Source organism: Chelonia mydas, chromosome 1 (assembly GCF_015237465.2).
Source record: "Chelonia mydas isolate rCheMyd1 chromosome 1, rCheMyd1.pri.v2, whole genome shotgun sequence".
NCBI lineage: Eukaryota > Metazoa > Chordata > Testudines > Cheloniidae > Chelonia > Chelonia mydas.
In genome coordinates this window covers 190,424,166-190,445,421 of record NC_057849.1, presented here as the reverse complement: position 1 = coordinate 190,445,421, position 21,256 = coordinate 190,424,166, and the positions used below count along the sequence as shown (strand labels likewise).

At 40.7% G+C, this 21,256-nt stretch overlaps 1 long non-coding RNA gene and 1 other non-coding gene across 2 annotated transcripts in view; one reads left to right on the top strand and one right to left on the bottom strand.

Moving 5' to 3' along the window:
* The window catches only part of LOC122464141, a 31,891-nt gene extending 21,368 nt beyond the window's left edge, over positions 1-10,523 (top strand). Inside the window, exons 2-4 of the long non-coding RNA XR_006288057.1 lie at positions 7,095-7,247; positions 7,709-8,054; positions 9,355-10,523. This is a non-coding gene — a long non-coding RNA (uncharacterized LOC122464141). The remainder of the gene's footprint in view (positions 1-7,094; positions 7,248-7,708; positions 8,055-9,354) is intronic.
* On the bottom strand, positions 7,092-7,255 carry LOC114018960. The gene has a single exon (XR_003564138.1). It is a non-coding gene; the product is annotated as a U1 spliceosomal RNA (small nuclear RNA).
* Positions 10,524-21,256: the final 10,733 nt, after the last annotated feature.

Below are 21,256 nucleotides of genomic sequence, written 5' to 3'. Positions count from 1 at the left end.
GTGTCTGTTAGCTTACCCGTTTGCCCTGAGTTCTTTGTTTCCATTGATACAGCACCCAGAAGGACTGTGGTCTGGCCAAAAATAGGTGGAATTTTATTAAAAAACACTTGTTTCATTGCGATACTATAAAAGTAAGATGATCCTGAGTGAAAATGTTGAGCGTTAGTAAATGCTGCCCTTACTTGGGTTAACTTAGAATTTTCAGCCAACGCAAACATTCACTCAGGAGCCATCTGGCTGCACGTGAGATCGCTCACATCTGCTTACAAATCCAGAGATCAAGGTGCAAGATCTAGCACAGTGAGGCTCCATGTGGCTGAGCAACGCTGCCTGAAAGGCTTCGGGACCATAAACCTGTGTATAGATTTACAATGAAAGACAGTATTTTCTAAACTGGCAAAAATAACCTACGTTGAGGCAAAATTGACATACCCTTCCTTTAAGTGTCGTGCTGAAATTTCCAGCGGTGAAAAATATTTCAATAGGAATTACCTGAACTTTAATTTGACATCTTTTGAAACATCACCATTGTCTTTTAATTGCTGTACATGGCTGAATGAACAATTCACAGTGAATGGTTTACTTGGGAGTATAGTGGGACTTATAACTATGTCTATACAACAGCTGTGAGATGCAATTCCCAGCTCCAGTAGACATATGCTAGCTTGGCTTGAACTAGCATGAGTGGCAGCTTGGGCTAGCCACCCAAGTACATATCCGGGAGGGGTGGACAGGCTCATACTCAGACAGCTAGCTTGAGCCACTGCCCATGTCACTGTGGCCACATTACTATTTTTAGCACACTAGCTTGAGTGTAGCTAGCTTATCTGTCTACCTGAGCTTGGAATCACACCTCCCAGCTGCAGTGAAGGCTATCTGAATCTTGGGCCAAAGTGCACAGGAGTAACTGCGTCCTCCATGCAGTAGGTGAGTGGGTACTGTTCAGAGCTTTAGCTACTCACTCACTGACCAGAGTGGATGAGCTAGTGAGTGTGTGTGTGTGTGCTGGGGTGGGGAGCATTAGTAATTAACTATTGGTATAGCCCTGCAGGAAATAACTAGCTCCCAGGAGCAGGGGAGGAATTATGACCCAGAGGGCAATCTCTGCATCACAATGCCACTCAATGGGATGGGGTCTTACTGTCTGTTACTTCACTGTGTGGGTGTGTAGGGCCCAGCCACAATCTCTCACAATGTGAGTAAGGGCAATAATAAACAGCACGAGCTGTCTCCTCTCAGGTAAATAGATTATCAAGGAGTCGATTTTTTGATGTGAAGTCAAAACATGGCACCTTAAAAAAAACCTTTATTTTTAAATGCTTAAACCTAGCTCGCAGATGCAGGGCTAGGTATAGACTGAACATTGGACATGTGTGTCGTAAGTTCAGACAAACAAATATCTCACAACCAGATCAATGAATGCAGATCTGTGAAAATCCAAAGGAAAAGTCAGGCATGTGCTGCTAACTAATCATGTCAAGAAGTCTGCTAAAACTTTCATCCTCCGAACTTTTTTCTTTGCAGAGCACAGGAACTGGCCCACAGTATCAAGAGAAAATATGTATACCCTCCATTCAATCTGCCTAAATGCTTTAACATTTATTGTACAATTATTGTCCTGCAGTGTAACTAGAGGACACAGTTCAGGTCTGTCTACTTAACAAAGGTATTCTTAAAGTGCATGTTGTATATAACAAAGTGCCAACTTATTCCACTTTCCAGACAGTATATGTGCAATAAGAGTTAAATACAAATAGGTCCAGCACCGAATGTTGTCAGAAATCTTATTTTGACTATCCAAAGGACTTGCCACCGTTTACAGTGCTCCTTTACTCTCTGTTCAGTAATCTCTTTTCTATCCAGGTTATTATTCTGACTCTGATTCCAGAAACTAGCATTTCACTCATTAACTTCTCATGCAAAGCCCTGTCAAAAGACTTTCTGAAGCCCAGGTTAAATTACAGCAGCCTCATGACCCTCATTTCATTTCTTGGTCACCTCATCAACGAACTCTGTCAGATTTTTCTGACAAGGCCTCTTTTTCTTGAACCCCTCACTGACAGTCTCCCTTTATAATGAGCTAACTAGTTTTGTTCCTTAAAGATTACCAAATCTTTTCTAGGACAAAAACAGATCTATTAAACTCGGTACTTACATGGCCCTCAGCATCTTCATGTCTGTAATTCACTCCATCACCTCTATTTCCCTGCTAGAGAATACAGGAATATTGTTTCAGCTTCTCTCCATTCATCGGGAACCCTCCCAATGCTAAGGCTATGTACACACTGCCACTTATGTCAGTATAACTTATGTCGCTCGGAGATGGGAATATGCCATGTCTATACATACAGCTGCGCCGCTGTAATGCGTCTGGCGTTAAAAAACCAGCTCCGTGAGCAGCATAAGCTGTGCTGGCGGGAGAAGCTCTTCCGCCGCCTGAATGCTGTGCACACGAACATTTATGCCGGTATACTTTATTTCCTCAATGGGGTGGAATACTTACACCCCTGAGTTTTGCCAACATAGGCTGTAGTGTAGACGAAGCCGACACCACCCCTTTGAGTGACGTAAGTTACATTGACCTAAGCGCTGGTGTGTTCAGCGCTACGTTGGCAGGAGAGCTCCCACTGACATACCTACTGCGCCTTGTGGGGGCTGGAGTAGTTAAGTCGATGGGAGAGCTTTCTAGTAGTTGATTGCCCATCTTCTATTTTATTTCTTTACGCTGTAACTGAGGTTAAAAAAAAAAAAATCACCGCCCATCAATTACAGCAAACTTTTGGGTGGTGGTGTGTGTTCTCGTCCATGTTTCCAGGAAATGGCCTGCCATGGAAGGGAACACACATTAGTGTCATAAGGGGCAGTGCAGTGAGCTCTGAGAGGTCCTGGAGTTGTTTTTTCCACATCACCAACACAAGCCTGTGCCTAATAGGCATCATCTGGCCTTGTGTATACTATAGCACACTATCACTGCAGGTAAAATGGATGTGCAGTACAGTTAGTACAGTACCACACAAACATATTTATATGCAAGATGTGTTTAGAAATTGAAGACTTGACTATGTTACAAACAAAATGCAGTGGTAGACTGATGCCATGAAGGATCTTAAATCCTATTTTCTATTAAATAATCACATACTTTATTGCTCTATTTAGCTTTCTAAATTGCATGTTTCATTTTGATTTGATGAAACTGGTACATTACTATTACTTGTGAGTCCAAGAACCGTCAGCAAATTTTAAGTGAATGTGCTGATTAAATAGGGAAAAAAATAGCGGGGGCCTCCCACACAGACCAGAGAGAGGAATATTTTCATGTACTGAAGCCTGTTATGCATCCCTCAAACCATCTATATGAATACCTTGTGGTCTTTAGCTCAGAGGATATATCTGGGGTGACTATAATAACCTTGAGGTTTTGGGATACTGTAACTTACCTGCCATTGTCTTCAGTTCCAGCCTGTCATTTCCACAACGTTCTATTTATTCCTTTAAATAAAACAGCCTGTCTCCATTTTCCGCTTCACTCATCTTTTCCCATATACAGTGGGTGGGTGACACTGGCAGCTCTCCACCAAAGCTGCTGCTGCTTCTGCAGTTGCAGAAATCAGATTCTGCTGCATAAGACTTTTTTTTAAACTACATATAAAATTGGTGGGGTGCCTAAAATTAATTGATGAAATCTCACCTCAGGTACTGATGGAAAACATAAATGGATACCACAATCGATAACAGTCAACAGGCATCTACCCCAGGCTCACCAGAGTGGGGGTGAGTGCCTCATAAGTATAGAAGTTCACTGGGAGTTGGACACTTAACTCATTTAGGCTCCTTTGAAAAGCCCAACTTGGATGATGGATATTGTAGACTTAACTCTCTTTTCAGCCCAAATGTGATTGTGCCTGAATGGTAACTTCATGCAGAAGCCAACCTGTCTCCAGGTAAAGCATCTTCAGGCTTTGGAAATTACCACCAACTGGGCAAGTCTCTCTTTGGGATTTCTTTGTTTGGATGCAAATGTCTCTCATTTGTCAGATGGTTAATTTTCGAATTTTGCGATCCCCTTCGTTAATAAGGCCACTCGATAGAAGCATGCTGTGCTTTTATTGCCACATCTTACTCATCAGTAATTAAGTTTTACAGATGGCTGTGATGCCGAACCGTATTTTTGCAGTATGATCCTCCACAACTTATGGATGTGGTTTAACACACCATTTAAAATTCAAAGCCCCCCTTGAAGAAAATATGCTTATCTGCTGTAGAAATGCCTTTCATTTAGCATGTCCAGACAGTGGACAGGAGTGTGAGGTACTCAGGGAGAAGCTGTAAATTGTGGCACAGTGAACTACAAGCATGTTAAATCACTAGGAAACCCCAACATTGCTGGGGATAATGAATCAAAATGATGTTTCCTGCATTAAAGCTGATCGCAAATAAAGGCAGCACAGATCTCTGATTGGCACTTGGCTCCTACACAACTCAACTATGATCAGACAAGGTACTAATAAGCACACCAGCTTGATGAGAACTGTTCTCCCGATGCTAGTGGGCCCCAAAGTCAGAGCAGCTGCTTGCAAAATGAGATCAGTTTAGATGGCTAAAACGCAGACCCAATAATCAGGAACTATAGCCATGTATTTGGTGGTTGTCAGCCATGTATTTGAACACAGTCACTAAGGCATGGAATTCTTATGGGTAAACCCCAGCCAAAGGGAATTACTTTTGTCCCTACTGTACTGTAGTTACTGTTAAAAGGGCTACATTTGCTCCAAGTAACTGACATCAGAGATTCTGCATCAATTTACTGTACTTAGAATAGGATGGTACCCAGATGCCACAGTGACTGGAAATATGTTGTATAGCAATATAAATACTGCTGTGTGGTAACTGTTACACTGTAGATAGAGCAAATATTAATTCTATGTATCGAAGTTCTTGCACAGAGACTTCAGTTTTCAGTGTGACTAATTTACAAGGATTCCCATCAGATACAGGGATACACAGGATATACTGTACCATTCCACATGCTTTTAAAAATATCCCTCTTTCTGTCTATGCAATTGTTCCAAATAGGACAGTAATCAGAGATGGGAAAGATCTGATATATTTCACTGTCAGTATTTTTTTAAATGATATTCATCCTCAATTGTCCCAAACTTCATTTTATCCCCTTGCTCCCACTTCTGTCCCCTTGATGCCAATCCAAATAATTCCTTCCTATCTACTGTTTACACCATTCAAATTAATAGAGAGAGAGAGAGAGAGTCACCATTTGGCTACTCTGTATGATACATGGGGTCAAATTCAAATTCACCAGATGTCCAAGGGTGTAAGTCAGGGCAGAACTTTGCTCACTGGGTTCTTTGCATCATAAGCCAGTCCCTCCAGACTTGCTTCCCTGTTGCTGAATCCTTTTCCTTTTTAGCACAAGCAAAACACTAAGGTATTGCTCTTTTATTGCTGCCACCCTAAATACCTTGAGCAAAAATCAACCAGGAAGGTGAAGGAATGATGCTGCTTTGATTCCTGGGTTGCTTGTAGCACTTGGCTAAGTATCCACCAGAAAATGAAAGTAAAAATATCAGAGGTCATTACTAGCCAGATCCGTAACTGACAGGGGTATAAAACCATATGCTGGTGATAGCATGACACTTAGACTGAGACTCATGTGATCTCTTCCTGGCTGTGCCAGTGAACTGTCTGGCCCTGGGCAAGTCACTTAACCTCTCTGAATTTTTCTTGTAAAATTGGAGAGATTTTCATACTTCACAAGAATTTCTGAGGCAAAATGAAATAATTATGTTGAGCACTTTGAACTCCTCAGACAAAAGCTGGTATAGGAGAGCAAAGTATCGTTTCCATTTATAATATAACAATATGCTATTTAGAGGGCACAGTCTATTTGCAACCCACAGTGCAGAACAACTGAATAATCTTCTGGTGCTACAGTGTAGCTGCTATTAGATGCAGTAGAAGAGATCCTCAGCTGGCATAGATCCACAGCAGTCAATGGAGCATCACTGATTTACATCAGCAGAGGATTTGGCCCATTATTAGGCCATCCAAAAAAAAAGTTAGTGAACCATTTAAGTTGCATAAATTATGCACATTAAAGTGGCATACTCTGACTCAAATTAATATTTTCAAGTATTGAATACATATTCAGTGTAAGTAGAGATGGGCAAATTATGGAGAAAATACTTGAAAATATTAATTGGAAGAAAAAATCACCAAATTCATCAAGTAAATTATTTGGTGAATGTTATTCAGCCAACTCTAACTACTCTGAGATATAAAAGGAGAAGAATGAACTAAATTCTGCGTCGTCTGCTTTACAGAATTTTGAGCATTGGTTTCAGCGCAACTACATAGCGAGTAATTCAGCACATAATCTGTCTCCTTGATCCTAGAAAAAGACAGCAGTCATTAGAGTTACAGTCAAGAAACAAACTAAGGGTTAAGAAGTGTGCAATCACTGCATATCTCTGGGCCTATTAATCTATCCATGCATGTGGGATTTATGCACAATATTCAGTGAGGATTTGCAGAGAAAATGTGCATGTCTAATTCCCATTAGCATTAACGGGAGGCATGCATGCAAACGTCTTGCACGTTGATGGGAGAATAAACCCCCTTGAAGTGTGGAAAATAAGACTATGAATGAAATTCATGGTTCACTTTAATAACACTAATGGAAGTCAATATAAACAGTCAATACACAATTTCCTCCTAGTCATTAATATGGCATACGCAAACCTCTCCAGCAACAAGGACGCTCTCTCCCTTTCTACATCCTTTTTTTCTCATCCTACTCTTCCCTTCTATTTTCTTCTCCCTTTCCAATGTTTGCCTTTACTAAAAAATATAGGGCCAGATTCTCAGCTGTTTTAAATCAGCATTGCTCCATTAACTATGCTGATTTATACTAGTGGAGGATCTGGCCAATAGTTTTTAGAACTTCTGATGCCATCCTGCCATTGGTCTGTTTCCTTGTTCTCATTGTAACCCATGTGCAGGGTTACTTTAAGAGACCCATTGACGGGAGGTAGGAGTGAGTTGTGTCTGGGTCATTCTTTTGGGGATTTTTTTTCCAGGGGAGAGTGCGAACGTGGTCCCCGACTACCACAAATTATGCAGTCGAGTTTCCCGCATTTGGGGAAATCACAGAGATCAGCGCACCCTCAGTGCAATGGATGAGCCTCACCCTGGCAAAACCACCTTCATGATCATGGTATCTCCCCTGCCAGGTAAGTTTGCTAGGCACGTTAAGCACTCCACAACCAGAAGCTTCTGGAATTGGGTGTGGTAGTTTTGAGTCTGCTCCAATAGGTTCGCTGTTGTTGGGGTCAGACTCAGTCAGGGCAGCTGCTTTGCAGAAGGCCATGTGCCCTGTGTGAGTTGGGAGGTGAGCCCAGAAGCAGGGAGCAGGTTGTTGTCCCTAACTCTGAAGCATTTCGCAGCAGGTTAGTGATATTGTTAACCCTCTAATAGGGAAGCCTGGACAATGCTAATTATAGCAAGGGGAAACTGGGAGGGAAAAATAACTTCTATTTTAATTGTATGCTTTGAATGTTATTTTGATTTTAGCCAAACTGTTCTAGTTAAATTGTCTCAGCTAGTCTGATTCACCAACTTTTCTTTAAATGTAGTAATGGGGAAAGAGTCATTTCTATTTTGCTATTCTCCGTTTTGTATTTTCTTGTAACAGGGTTTTCTTTATACACTTAACTGAGTGGTTAATCAGTTAGCTGACTGGCTGGCAGTGATTTCAGCAGAGGAGGAGTCTGCACGGATTCCAACTGAAGATTCCTACAAACAAGTGGAGGGAAGATGTTGTTTTAGACCAGGGGCGGGAAAACTAAAGCCCAGCCCGCGAGCTCCAGCAGGGGCGCCGGGTCAGGGGCCGCACCACGTGGCTCGGCCCCACTCCGGGTCGGGGGCCGCAAGACACGACTCCTGGAAGCTGCAGCATGGCCCCGCTGCAAGGGTTGGGGGTCGCTCCACGCCTAGGATCTGGGGAAGGGACATGCCACTGCTTCCAGGAGCCGCTTGAGGTAAGCACCGCTCAGAGTCTGCTTTCCCTCTTTTTTTTAGTAGTTTAAGACAGTACTGTACTGTAGTTGGTTTTTTCTCTCTCTGCTGCAGCCTGATTATGTACTTCTGCTTCCAAATGACGCATGTGGTTGACTGCTCAGTTAGTCACTCTGAGGTTCTACTGTGGTTTGGAAAGCAACTTAGCATCTTTTTTTCAGAGGGATCCTATCTCTTCATCTGTGCTTGTACAGCACAAAGGGGCCCTGATCCTGATTGGGGCCTTTGAGTGCCACTGTACTATAAATGACTAATGATAATGTTAGGGTTTGTTTGCACTGAGACAGAATGTATGACAAGCTAGGGAGTGAATCTACAGCACACTAGCTGGGCCGTGTGGACCCAGCTACCGTGCACCAAAAGTTTCCCGGTAAGCATTGACTTATTGCTATTCTGCAGTATGTCAAAGCACACGACAGAACTTTTAGAGTGCAGTAGTAGGGTCCGCACGCCAGTTAGTGCACTGTAGATAAACACCCCGGCATGCCAGGCACTTAGTTGCCATGTAGACAAGCCCTTAGTTATCCATTTAATTTGCTCAGCTCCCTCTTGGTTGACAGCATTTGGACTGTTGGGACAGGGCCAAACACTTTTGTCATCTGGAACGCAGTGCAATATGGTTGTGGATTTTACAAAGGTGATCAACCGAGTTATCACAAACTGTCACTGGATCCCACAACATTCACTTTCCTCCCCATGGCTCTGTTTCTCCTTTTTCTTTGAAATCGTGTCAGTGGAACAGATGCACTTCCCTGCAGCATTGCAGAGGGAGAACACCTCTTCTAAAGTAATGCTGCAGGGACATTCTAGGAACCAGAGTTTCCAAATGATCATTGCTTTGGAAGGGAAGGTGGTATATTTTTTTGTTTTGTTTTTAAATCCCCTTCTTTTTATATCTCTGACTCCAAAATGGATACTTAATTCATTGCACCTGTAGTCAATTATCCAGTCAAAACAATTGCTATTTCACGGTGATTAGTTGATTTGCCAATATGACAAGTAGCTGGGTTTTCAATGGCCAAGTAGCAGAGAATGAAGGTATGAAACCTTTCAAATACAGATTTTTCTCCATTTAAAACATACACATTCCTGTTTCTAAATAAGGATTCCTTCTTCTAAAATAAAAATATAAGTATTTTTGGTTCTAAATGGAGATTGCAATGGTGAGGGGGGGTTTGTTTTTGTCTTTGTTTTTTTTTAAATGTCATATGACTATGGTGGGCAAATGTTCTCAGTGAAGACCAGTTTCTTTTCTCTTGTTAGCCAGGATTCAAACCTTTTGGGGGCACTGAGTGTTCCGGATTCCTGAAGAAAAAGACACGAAACCACAACTTCTGTGACACTTTATGATAAACCTTGTTCATTCCTGTCTGTGAGTTTCAAATCTTGGCTTTTCCTCAGTACAAAGGCTGAACAGTTAGTCACTGTCGAAATATGATACACTATTGGCCAGGTATAATGTTTTTTGATATCTCATATACAGTTACATTGAAAATATAAGAAGAATCTACATTGAACCTGATCCTTCCCTCAGTTGTGTGGATGTAGATCAAGATTAACTCCACCGAAGTCAGTGGAGTTACACCAATGTAAAACCAGTGTAAATGATACCAGAAGAAGGCTCAGAGTGGTTTTGATATGTAAATAAATTAAGGTGTTGATCTTTTTTGTTTTAAAAGATTTATAGTATATTCACTGGAAACAAGCAAAGCCTTGTTTTGTTAATCATTTCTTGCAACATTATACCTGCTGAAAATGGTTCCTTTCCAGCCACAGTTGCTTTGGATTCTTTCTACATTGCACAATTATTACTAAATTGTTACTAAAACTGAATAGCAAGGTGCAAATATTATTGAAGAGGAATATGCTTCTCTTTCCTTGCTTTAACATGTTTGTATGGATACATAAAATGGGTTGTACCCATGGAAGTGATTTCTAGGAGCTGTAGTTACTTATTTTAATGACATACATTTGTTATAATTTATATGAATGAGATAATTATATGATGTTAGTATGGTAGTGTGGAAGATGGTGCTTGAATTTTTTTGGCCAGGTTCTCAGTTGGTGTGAATTGGTGTAGCATCATTGAAGTCAATGTGGCTGAGATGATTTACACCAGTTGAAGGTCTGGCTTAATATTTAGAAAAGAAGTTGATTGCAAGATACTTAATGTTCTGAAAGAAATTTTCAAAGTTCTTTTAGCATGCTGAATTCCCAGTCAAATCACTGGGTCCTCTATTATTCATATAGACGTCTGCAGATAGCTTACTGGTTCTGCTTATGAAAGATCATTGCCCATTTCCTTTTCATTAATCGTTTAGGGCTGTATCCAGTTCTGTTCTGTACCCCACCTGCATGAAAGCCTGTGAAACAGTTGGCTGAAGGTGGGTAAAGCATGGCATTTTATGACAGAGTCCATATAAATTTTCAAAGCAAGGCAAATAAATGTTTCACTGTTAAAATGTCTCTTTCTATTCCAGTATGCACAACTTCACTTAATTCAACATAGACCAAAACCTCTCTTTGTGCACCCGGGGAACCATGGACATTTAAGATTAATCCAGCACAGCACTGGGATGTCACTAGTATATGTGCTGAACTAAGGGGGAATAAATTTAGTACACTGGGCATTTCTGACTGGGTATCATATACCTGTACTCGAAGCACATACATGGTGTCTCGCCTCACTACAGTCATGTCCATCTGCTTGGAAGGCATTATATTCACTCACAGGTGCAGCAAGCAGGACCATTAGATGTTATTTGCCCGACAAAGATAGATTTGGAATGCATAACACTGCAATCTCTTTGGTAGAAAGCTCTCATTACTGCATATGATTTTAAGAAAACGTTGCCTGCTATATTTTAATACGTATCTATAGACACTTAACAGATAAGCCAAAGAAATGTGAAAAGAAGGAAGCTGCATAGTTCTCTGTGGAGACCAACAGTGACAGTTGCAGAGGAAATAGATCAAGCTAGCAAAATAAGGGTCAATTTGACTTCAGTCATGTTAATCCAGGAATTAAACCAATACAAAAGCATGGTAATGTTGGAGGCCAGCTCCCATTGGGAGTTGCATCTGCTAACCTTGAGAACACACTCGATCCCAAGTATTTAGTTTACTGCTCCCCTGAGAAATATGTTTGGAATAACAGTAAGCAAGGGGCAAAACCAAGCGTGAAAGAACAAAGAACTGAGAAATCTGTTTTCTTCTTCCAGTCCAGAAGGAAGAAGCATAAGGACTCTGCATGGAAGTGCAAGACAAATGAAAAAGAAACTTTAAAAGAAACAATTAACCAAACTTTAGTCAATTTCAGAGTTTTGGTTTGAGTTCAATTTGAGATTGGGGCAAAGGTTGTGTAGGGGGTGTTATTATTTAAATACTTTCTATATATACCACCTTCCAAAGAGAGGAGTCAGCCCTAGGAGGGTTAGGCGGATGTTGTCAGAATTTGAATCTCAGCACCGTGGGAGCAGCAGAAAGAACTTTTTTCCCTCCAGAATCAAGTTTAAGATCCTTGGTGCTCAAGCAGTTCAAGCCCCAGGATGTTTCCTGGACCAAACTGCAGAAATCAGTTTTTATCTGAGTGGAGCCCTCACCGATGATCATGAAAGCAGACTTGAAAGCAAGTCAAATTCTCCTTTGTTCTTCCTTATCCACCTGCTTGCTTGTTTCTCTGAGCTACATCTGAAAGAAGAGTTTGTTCAAATTCAGTGCAAGATACGACAAAATAGCAGATCTAAATCCAAAGTGTTACATCCAGTAGATGCAGTCTCAGTCTCCATAAAGAAAACAGCAAAGGAAAAGCTGCTTGAAAGTTTTGCAATAATCATAAGACAAGAGATTCACAGGTTTCATTTCCTACAGGAACCCAACATTGTATGATTTTAGTAACTCAGAACTGTAGCCGTTGGTACATATTTTAGAACATGGTCCAGGCCACTGGATGTTTTTTCTTCAATGGGAGTCACTGAATCACATTGTGCTATGATTTAAACATATCTCACAAGCTGAGCTGTATAGGGCCGGGCCACTATGTGGATGAGAGATATCTGGGTAAACCCCCACAATGTTATGAGATCGCATGCTTTTCTGTGATCCAGTGTTAAAACCGGGCCCTAGCAGGGCCATCTTTTAGACAAAACACGAGATCCTAGGCATTTGTGAAAGCAGTGTGGTTTCAGCATACTGCTAAGACTTACTACTGCTAAAAAGAGACAAATATTTAATGAACATTTTAGCAACTTTTTTTGTCCCCAATTTTCATCAATATCTAGCTCACCTTTAGTCATTACTATTATTATTTAATTCGTATGTAGATGTGCATGACATTTTACAATAGAGATAAAGATTGCTCCCTGCCCAGAAGCTCTTACCAGCAGGAAAGCATCCCTATTCAGGAAAGGCACTGGAAGATATATTTAACTTTAAGCCAATAGTACTAAAGCACATGCTTAAATTAAGCAAAGTGCTTTCCTGTATAGGGATGAATTTATGAATGAAGTGAAAAGAAACCCCTTTTTGGAAAGAGGGTTTGTTCTGGGCACCAACACAACTCAAAGTCCTGTCATTAAGGCCCACGTCACCTCTGGGCTGCTTACTCGCAAAATTTCAAACAGGAACAGGCCTGGGGAAACTGGATATGTTTGTATTTGTAACATACAGTGCATCACCTCTCAGGGAATGAAGAGCGGTTAGATTCTAGCAGTAGAACCTCCCTGAGGAGGCTAATCTGTTGTCCTGTTTCTTTACTGGTAATCAAATACAGCTGTTCTGTCTCCATTGATGTGCAAATACAGGAACTACCCTGGGTCCTAGCCTCGCACCTCATGAGTAGAGAATACTCCATCATACTAAGGAAGCTGGGACTTGATACCCCATCCATTCAAAATGCAGCTGCTAAAATCTTCTGTTTTGCCTGTTGCTCTTATCACATGATTTGTTCAGCTCTATGTTTGATAAATATTACATGTTATCTAGCATAGATAAGTTACTCTATCAAGTTTTGCTCATGCAGGTCTGGAAATGCAAAACTTAAGATTCTCTTAGTAACCTTAAGATATACAAGGGATCCAGTTTTTGTTCTCACCCCTCTCATATGAGACTTCTTTGTGCATATTTGAGGATGGATTGGGCCTGTTAGATGTAATCTTATAAGAGAATAAACAATAAACCATGCACTCAATGTCTTCAAGCTAAGGTTACTATGAGATTGTGACCGAATACACCCTTGTATTCACATGCTGCGCACCTTTGCAATAACCTTTGTACAATATATGGCTTGTAAGGATCATTTGAAAACTCATAATTTGCTGGTCAGTGTTGTCCTGGTAAAATGTGTGGCAACTTTGTGTGTGAAGTTATAAGATCCCCCAGTTATAAGATTCAAAATCCCACAGCCCTGCCCAAAAAGAATTTGGCAAACAGGTCTGTCCTAAACAAAGGAACATGTGCTCTGCTCAGTTTTCATGTAAGCAGTATACAGAATCATCAAGCAGGAAGGGAAGACAAAGGCAGTTCAAACAGGTGACAAAACCAATAAGGAATATCCTTCCACATAGACCCGTTGGCTCCTGGTTCTCAGCTGGAATTTTTTTTGAAGAGGGGGACTGCAATTATAAAATGAAGGGACAAACACTCCCAGGCATCCCTCTCTCTGCCTGGCCGTCACATTCACTGTACCTGAAGAGACAAAGGAAACAGCTATTGGATTCTGGGGGCGGGGTCCTGACCGAAAGGGTTTGCTCAGTAAGACTGCTGAAAGCATGTGGTGAGAAAACTTTGCTTTGAATCTAATGTAGTTTGTTAGGCACCAATAAGCATTTTATCTTTGTTTTTCTTGTAACCATTTCTGATTTTTATGCCTCATTAGTTGTACTCACTTAAAATCTCTCTCTTTGTGGTTAATAACCCTGTTTTATTGTTTTATCTAATCCAGTGTGTTCAAATTGAAGGGTTTGGGTAATTCCATGTGAGGCAACAAGTTGTGTGCATTTTATTCCCTTAAAGGAGTAATGGATTTAACATATCTGTACTGTCCAGGAAAAGGCAGGTCAGTACAGAACATGAGTTTCCGGGGTAAAATCTGGAAGTGTGTTGGGCTCACCCTGTAGTGATATTTAAGACTGGTAAGAGCCAAGTGTGTGGCTGGCTGGCTGCAGTGCGCAGACACAGGCATAGCTGGGAGTGACTTACATGCTGGAGACTGTTTCTGAGCAATCCAGGCTGGAGACATCAGCAAGGCATTGTAAAAGGCACCCCAGATCACAGGGCAGGGCTGACACAGTTAGTTACTCATTGGTCTGAATTGTACCCTGGTATGTCACAGAGATACTTTACATTTTTACTTCCTTGATTTTTTTGAATGTTTAAAGTTGTAACCTTAACATTACACTAAAGCAAGTTTTTGTGTTTAATTTCCATCTTCTAAATAGATAATTAAACAAACCATTAATTTCTATACAGACCTTAACTTGCTGTGTTGTTGCATGGTCAATATTGCATCCAACTATGGTACCATGAAATAGCAATGCTATGTTGCACCTATATATTTATATTATTTTACAGTCCTAGAAATAGCAATGTAATTGTTAAGGTAGTGGAAATTTTGTATTGATCATCGACTAACCTGTTAACTTCAAACTCATATAACAGCAAATAACTCTTTTAGCTAATGTCACTTTTCTCCCATATACTTACAAGGGTTTTTAAAAAACCCAATAAAATAACAGTTCTGTGCACTTGCAGTGTTGTAGCCCTCTTGGTCCCAGGCAGTCAGGGTGACAAGGTGAGTAAGGTAATGTCTTTTATTGGATCAGCTTCCGTTGGTGAAAGAGACAAGCTTTCAAGCTACACAGAGCTCTACTTTAGCTTTGAAAAACTGCTCTGTGTAGTTCTGTGTAGCTCTAAAGTTTGTCTCTTTCACCAACAGAAGCTAATCCAATCAAAGATATTACCTCACCCACCTAATCTTTCTAACTTGTGCATGTAATTACTGTTAAGAGTGATAATTTAGTTATTTGTGCAAGCAAATCTGGTAATTGTGTGCACAATTATGCATGGACTTTAGTATGAGCAGTTGTGAAAAGTAGATCTTTCATATTCTGCATTTAAGTAATACTGTTTTCCAATAAGATGGCTTCCTTTCTTATTCAAAGCCATCTTATAAGACGGAAGCCTGAATCTCTATAAGCTAGCCAGAGCTACTGAGAAGAGAAACTTCATTCTACACTTGTGACTTCCTTTTTTAAAATATATTTCTCCACTGTTCCTCTTTGATTTGTGTACCTATTTATGAAGAGTGAAACAGACCCCAACTTTATATCTATTGTTGATCCTGTGCTGTTCTTTCTGACCGGATGTTGATTTCACAGAAAGATTTAGAGGAAATAAAGGCCCAGTTTTGTTGCCTTTGAGGTCAATGGGAGGTTTACCATTGACTTCATCAAGTCATAGATCTTTTTGGCGGTGCAGTTTCATGAGTTTTTATGAGATTCTACAACCTGACTCACTGATCAAAGTAGCTCTGTTGATATTCCCATAAGTATATACTACTGAACAGGAGTAAGGGCTACAACACCTGGCCCCAAGTTTGAAGTGGAATAATAACCAAGACATCTAAAAGGTAACCAATCTGGGAAATGCAATTACACTGGGAGAAAATTCACATTCAGAAATTATCCTAAAATCATGGACTCCAACACACTGCAATTGTTTGTAAAATCCGATGACTTGCTGAGGTCTAGTTATGATAAGCTAATAGATAAAATAAATAATAATCTTCATTCTCCTAATGATTAAGTAGACTGGTACCCTGGAAAATGCCAGCATTTTAAAGGTTATTGAGCATGTGTTGAACTTCTCATCAGAAATTTCAAGACATCCTTCAGCAAACACAGTTACTTTGCATATGCAGATCCATCTGAATGAAGTCCCCCACGTAAACATTTGCTTGGCAGATAGAGACAGCTCATTTGGAGCCAGTACTTCCATGCCATCCAATTTGTGGATAGCAAGAGCATTTCCTAATACTTCCATTGAAGTCTTAATTGCATGATGTAACTTTTCCCTTTTGTTTTAATACCACTGTTTGCGTATTGGCAATGTTAAGTGTGATTGAGGGGCAGAAGAAAAGAAAATCCAAAATGATTGCCTTCTGTGTCCTTTAAACTATATGATTGGTTGCAAGAGGGTGTGAGGTCAGCTTGTGATCTTACATAACTTGTGTGCTCTGAAAGCTAGAGGAGTAGTGCAAGTCATAGATGGAGTGACAAGCCTTAAATTAGATCTTGCTGTTGTGAGTTTAAGGAAGGATATTTCTTAATGGAGTAATCTCAAAAGAAGCAAACACTTTTTAAAAGAAAAAAAAGCAATTTCCTTGGCTGGCTATTTCCCCATATTCCCTTTGCTATTATTTCAGCTGCAGTAGATGTTTGAATAAAAAATTCCTTCACAGACAGAACCTCTCCCTCAATTCCTCCTGCAGTCCAGTCATGACCTGGATTTGCAATATCAGCCTCTGGCCATGCAGATGAACATAACATCATAGATTCAGTGTTATGGGCTGATGTCCATTGTACGTGCATGGCTGTAACTGATTTTATTAAAATTGATTTTTACACAGAGAATAGAGGAAAGTGTAATATAAAATCTATCCCAGTGGGGTCTTGTTCCTGATTGGATAACCTAGGCAATTATTTGCTCTAATACAAATAATAAATTAAAATAATTTTAAAATTCTAATTAAAAGAAACAAAAGTAAGAGAACACAGCCAAAGTTCATGATGCATCATTCTGTTAATTACAGAAGTGGCAACTTTAGTTTAACAAAAATTCAAGTGTAATGTAATAGAACAAAATATTTCAATAAATTGGGCACGTATCTTGGTTTAAATTTAACTGGCCATATTTTCTGCACCTATTTTCATTGGAGGGTGCTCCTAATTAAGGTTTGACAAGGTACTTAATTCCATGAGTAGACCTATTGAAGTCAATGGAACTATTTCATATTTAACATTAGACTTTTATGCTGAAGTACTTTGCTGTATTGGGGGCTAAAACTGTGAAATTAAGATTCAAAATAGCAGAGGGGAAATATCTAACTATAGAAAGAATTATGAGGTCACCCACTATTGGAGGCAGAGAGGGACCTTAGAAAACAAACGCAAAAAACCTAATATTTTTTAATAATATCCCATAATGCCTAGAGGTGACATGTGGTGCCAAAGCTTGTCTACATGAATCAACAATGAGCAGTGGAGGGGTGTGATTTCTAAGGAGGACTATCGTGTTGCACACTGACTAGCCTGTATAGTCCCGGCTGGCATAAACTAAAGGTTCCCTCATGCATGTTAACAAAGTGCTGTTTCAAACAGTACTACTTTAACACACACTAGGGAACTTTTAGTTTGTGCCAGGAGGGTCTAGATGGGCCAGTTATTATGCAACACACTGGTGCACTTGAAAAATCACACCTCTCTAGTGCTCATTGCTGCTTCGTGTAGACAAACCCTAAATCAGTCTTTTCCTGAGGCACTGAGGAAACAAAATGCTTCACTTTTGCATACTGTTTAGTGTTCCCCAAAAATGCAGACAAGACTCATTGTCACCCCTGGGGAAAAAAGAGCTCTGCAGGAAACAGCCATTTGTTCCTCTGCTTCTCCTACTTTCTTACGGGAATAAATTCATTGAAGCTTTGCATATGTAAAAAGCCTTAAAGCCCGATCCCAAGCCCACTGAAGTCAAAGTGAGAATTTCCCTTAGTTAGGAAAAAGAACAGGATTGTATTACCTTTACAGCTAATGCCTCCTGCTGCTTTTTTTTTTTTTTAGTTCTCTGCTTATCCATGGATATCGCACAGATGTTGCTGCCTGGATTGTCCTTTTCTCCAGATTTACACATGGGGATTCTGTAGTCCTTTCCAACAGAGAGCGAGTCCTCAATAATATCAGTTTTCAGGAGATCTGTAAAGGTTGTCCCCATGGTCTGAGGTTTCGAATGAAAGCTGTTTGGAAAGCCTAGAAGTTGAAAGTTGCAAACTCTCGCCTGATTTCATAGTATTTCCCGTCCTCCCCCCACTCCCACCCAGGTTTTTTATCTGTTAGAGAACTGATTCTAATTAAGGATCTTTCAAGTTTGGAGGGTTCTCTTGCTGTTTTCTTTGGTGGTGGTGGTCTCATTCTCCCCGGGGTTCAGTTGCTGCTTAGTACCAGCAGCTCAAGAGACCAGAGCATGTAACTTTTTTTGACACAGACACAACATTTTCCTCCATTGAGAATGTAGATTTTTGCAGAACATTTTAACAATATAAGTGTTAAGGCAAAAAATTTCTTCTAAAGAGTCCCTATGAACAACCTCTTCTCCCACTGGAGCAAGATGGAGCAGGGAATCTGCGGTCTAAATGGTCAAGTTTCCCTTTACTATTTTTTGGTGCAGCCATGGAAAAGGTGAAAGGGAAGCCATTCTTCTCCTTCAGCATAAGAAGGAAGTTGCATGGGTTTGGGAAGGTTTTATCCTCCAAAGCCAGAGCTGCTCTACCATATGTTGGTCGAGGCAATGCCACTGATTTCTGTCCAGGACTGGGATAAGGAAATAACGTGATCTGTAGATAAATTAGTTTAATGTGTATATAATCTCTTCAACAGTTAGCTAGTCTGGCAAGTAAATTCATTACAAATTTCCTTGATGATGACAAATCTTGCTTTAGGTTAGGGCTAAAAATTGTGAAAGAGATTTAGGAGCCTAAGTCCCATTGGCTTTCAATGAGATTTTGACGCCTTAGTGCCTAAGAGTATGTCTACGCTACGAAATTAGGTTGATTTTATAGAAATCGATTTTTGAAGCAATTTTATACAGTTGATTGTGTGTGTCCCCACTAAGTGCATTAAGTCAGCGGGGTAAGTCCACAGTACCATGGCTAGTGTCGACTTTCGGAGCGGTGCACTGTGGGTAGCTATCCCACAGTTCCCGCAGGCTCCGCTGCCCATTGGAATTCTGGGTTGAGCTCCCAATGCCTGATGGGGCAAAAACATTGTCACGGGTGGTTTTGGGTACATGTCGTCAGTTGCTCCTCCCTCCCTTCCTCCCTCTGTGAAAGCAACGGCAGACAATCATTTCACAGCTTTTTTCCTGGGCTACCTGTGCAGACGCCATAGCACTGCTAGCTGTCCTCATCAATGGTGTTTTGCTCGCTCCACCACTTCCGCTGCAACTCTACTATCCTGATTTCCTGCAACTGGAGGCTTCTGCCTCAGGCTGCTCTCCCAGCCAGCAGCACCACATGGTCGCACCTACCCCAGCCTACCCCTTGCTGCCATGGCTCACGAAGCCTGGACAGTAGAAAGGAGCAGTTCAACTATAGGCTGAGCAAGTGCAGAATGGTAGTAAAATGTGCCTTTGGACCTTTAAAAGCTCGCTGGCGCTGTTGGTCAGACCTCAGCGCAACCAACATCCCTGTTGTTCTTGCCGCTTGCTGTGTGCTCCATAATATCTGTGAGAGTAAGGGGGAGACGTTTATGGTAGGGTGGGAGGTTGAGGCAAATCACCTGGCATCCGATTTTGAGCAGTCAGACACTGATTAGAAGAGCACAGGTAGGCGCGCTGCGCATCACAGAGACTTTGAAAACCGGTATCATGATGGCCGGGCTACAGAGTGACAGCTGTGTGTGTTTCTCCTGGATGCAAACCCGCCCCCTTCGCTGATTTTAATTCCCTGTAAGCCACCCACCCTTCCCCCTTTGAAATAAAGTAACTGTCGTTTTGAAACCATGCATTCTTTCTTTATTAATTTATCCACACTACCCCAAATTCGACCCAGCGATGTTGATTTTAGCGCTAATCCCCTCGTCGGGGAGGAATACAAAAATCGATTTTGAGAGCCCTTTAAGTCGACCAAAATGGTTTCATCGTGTGGACAGGTGCAGGGTTAAATTGACCTAACGCTGCTAAATTCGACCTAAATTCCTGGTGTAGACCAGGGCTAAGTCTCTATTGAAATGGGACTTAAGTCACGTAGGAGCCTAAGAGTGTTTGAAAAATTTCCCCTCAGATCTTTAGCCAGAAATCTTGTCTACACGACAGAATATTACAAAATATTTTCAACAATGTTATTCTCAGTTCCTCTGCACCAGTGTTAGTATCAGTACCTGCTGGTTTTGGTGGCTGGATCCATTTTTACCTTTAAGTTAGCTAAGCAGAGTTAACGACCCTCAGGGTTAAAATGTCATAAGCTGCCTGGGGCCTGTGGCTCCCACTGGTCCAAGCACCAATATACCTGAACTGCCTTAATGTTGCCCTAATAGGAAAAAATTTTCTAACATTCCGCACAGCTAAGACTTTACTTTGTCAGACTTTTAACTAGTGTTGGTTCAAATTTTTCCATCAAAACTGTTTTGTTTTGGGGTTGTTGTTTTTGTTGTTTTTTGGGGGGGTTGGGGTGGGGTGGAGAGTGGCTTGTTTTACTTACAAAGTTGTGGGCTGCATTTGACCTTCAGAATAGAACAATAGCTCCACTGTCTTAATTCTGAGCAAGGTATTGGGAAAGAGCATCATGTAGTGAATTAGAAATGTGGAGTAAGGAGGAGCCTCCCAATTAAGTTAAAAGGTTAGAAAAATATTGTCCATAATATCCAGTTTATCAAATCAAGAACAACATCTAAGACTCCCTAATATAATGTTGTTCCGCAGCATCTCTACTAAACCTTGGGCATTCTCTAACTAGTTTTAGAATTGGAGACAAATGCTGCTGTTAAAGAGTAGCATTATTGCATGTCACTATTTGTCTTTTCTACAGGGATCTTCTGATAATTCAGTGTTTGAGAAGTTCTAATTATCTAATCAAATCACCTGGAAATTGTTTATTGAATTCAATAGATTCATCCTTAAATGCTTTGGTCATTCTTTTCAACGCGCCAGTGGTAATTGGCTGTCAATCCAGTTTTAATGCACATTGCTGAATGTCTTTGGGGATTACTATTCAGTGCCCTGTGGATAATCTTTCCTAGCAGAAGATGGAATTGTTTGCATTTAAATGGTGGTTTTCTTTGATGTAAACAGTAATAAGCAAGCTTTATAGGAAAATTCGTTCCTGCCTCTCTCCCGCCTGAACACAGCCATAAAAGCTCTGTAACATCTATATATGTGCATTTGGTAACATCAATCCTTC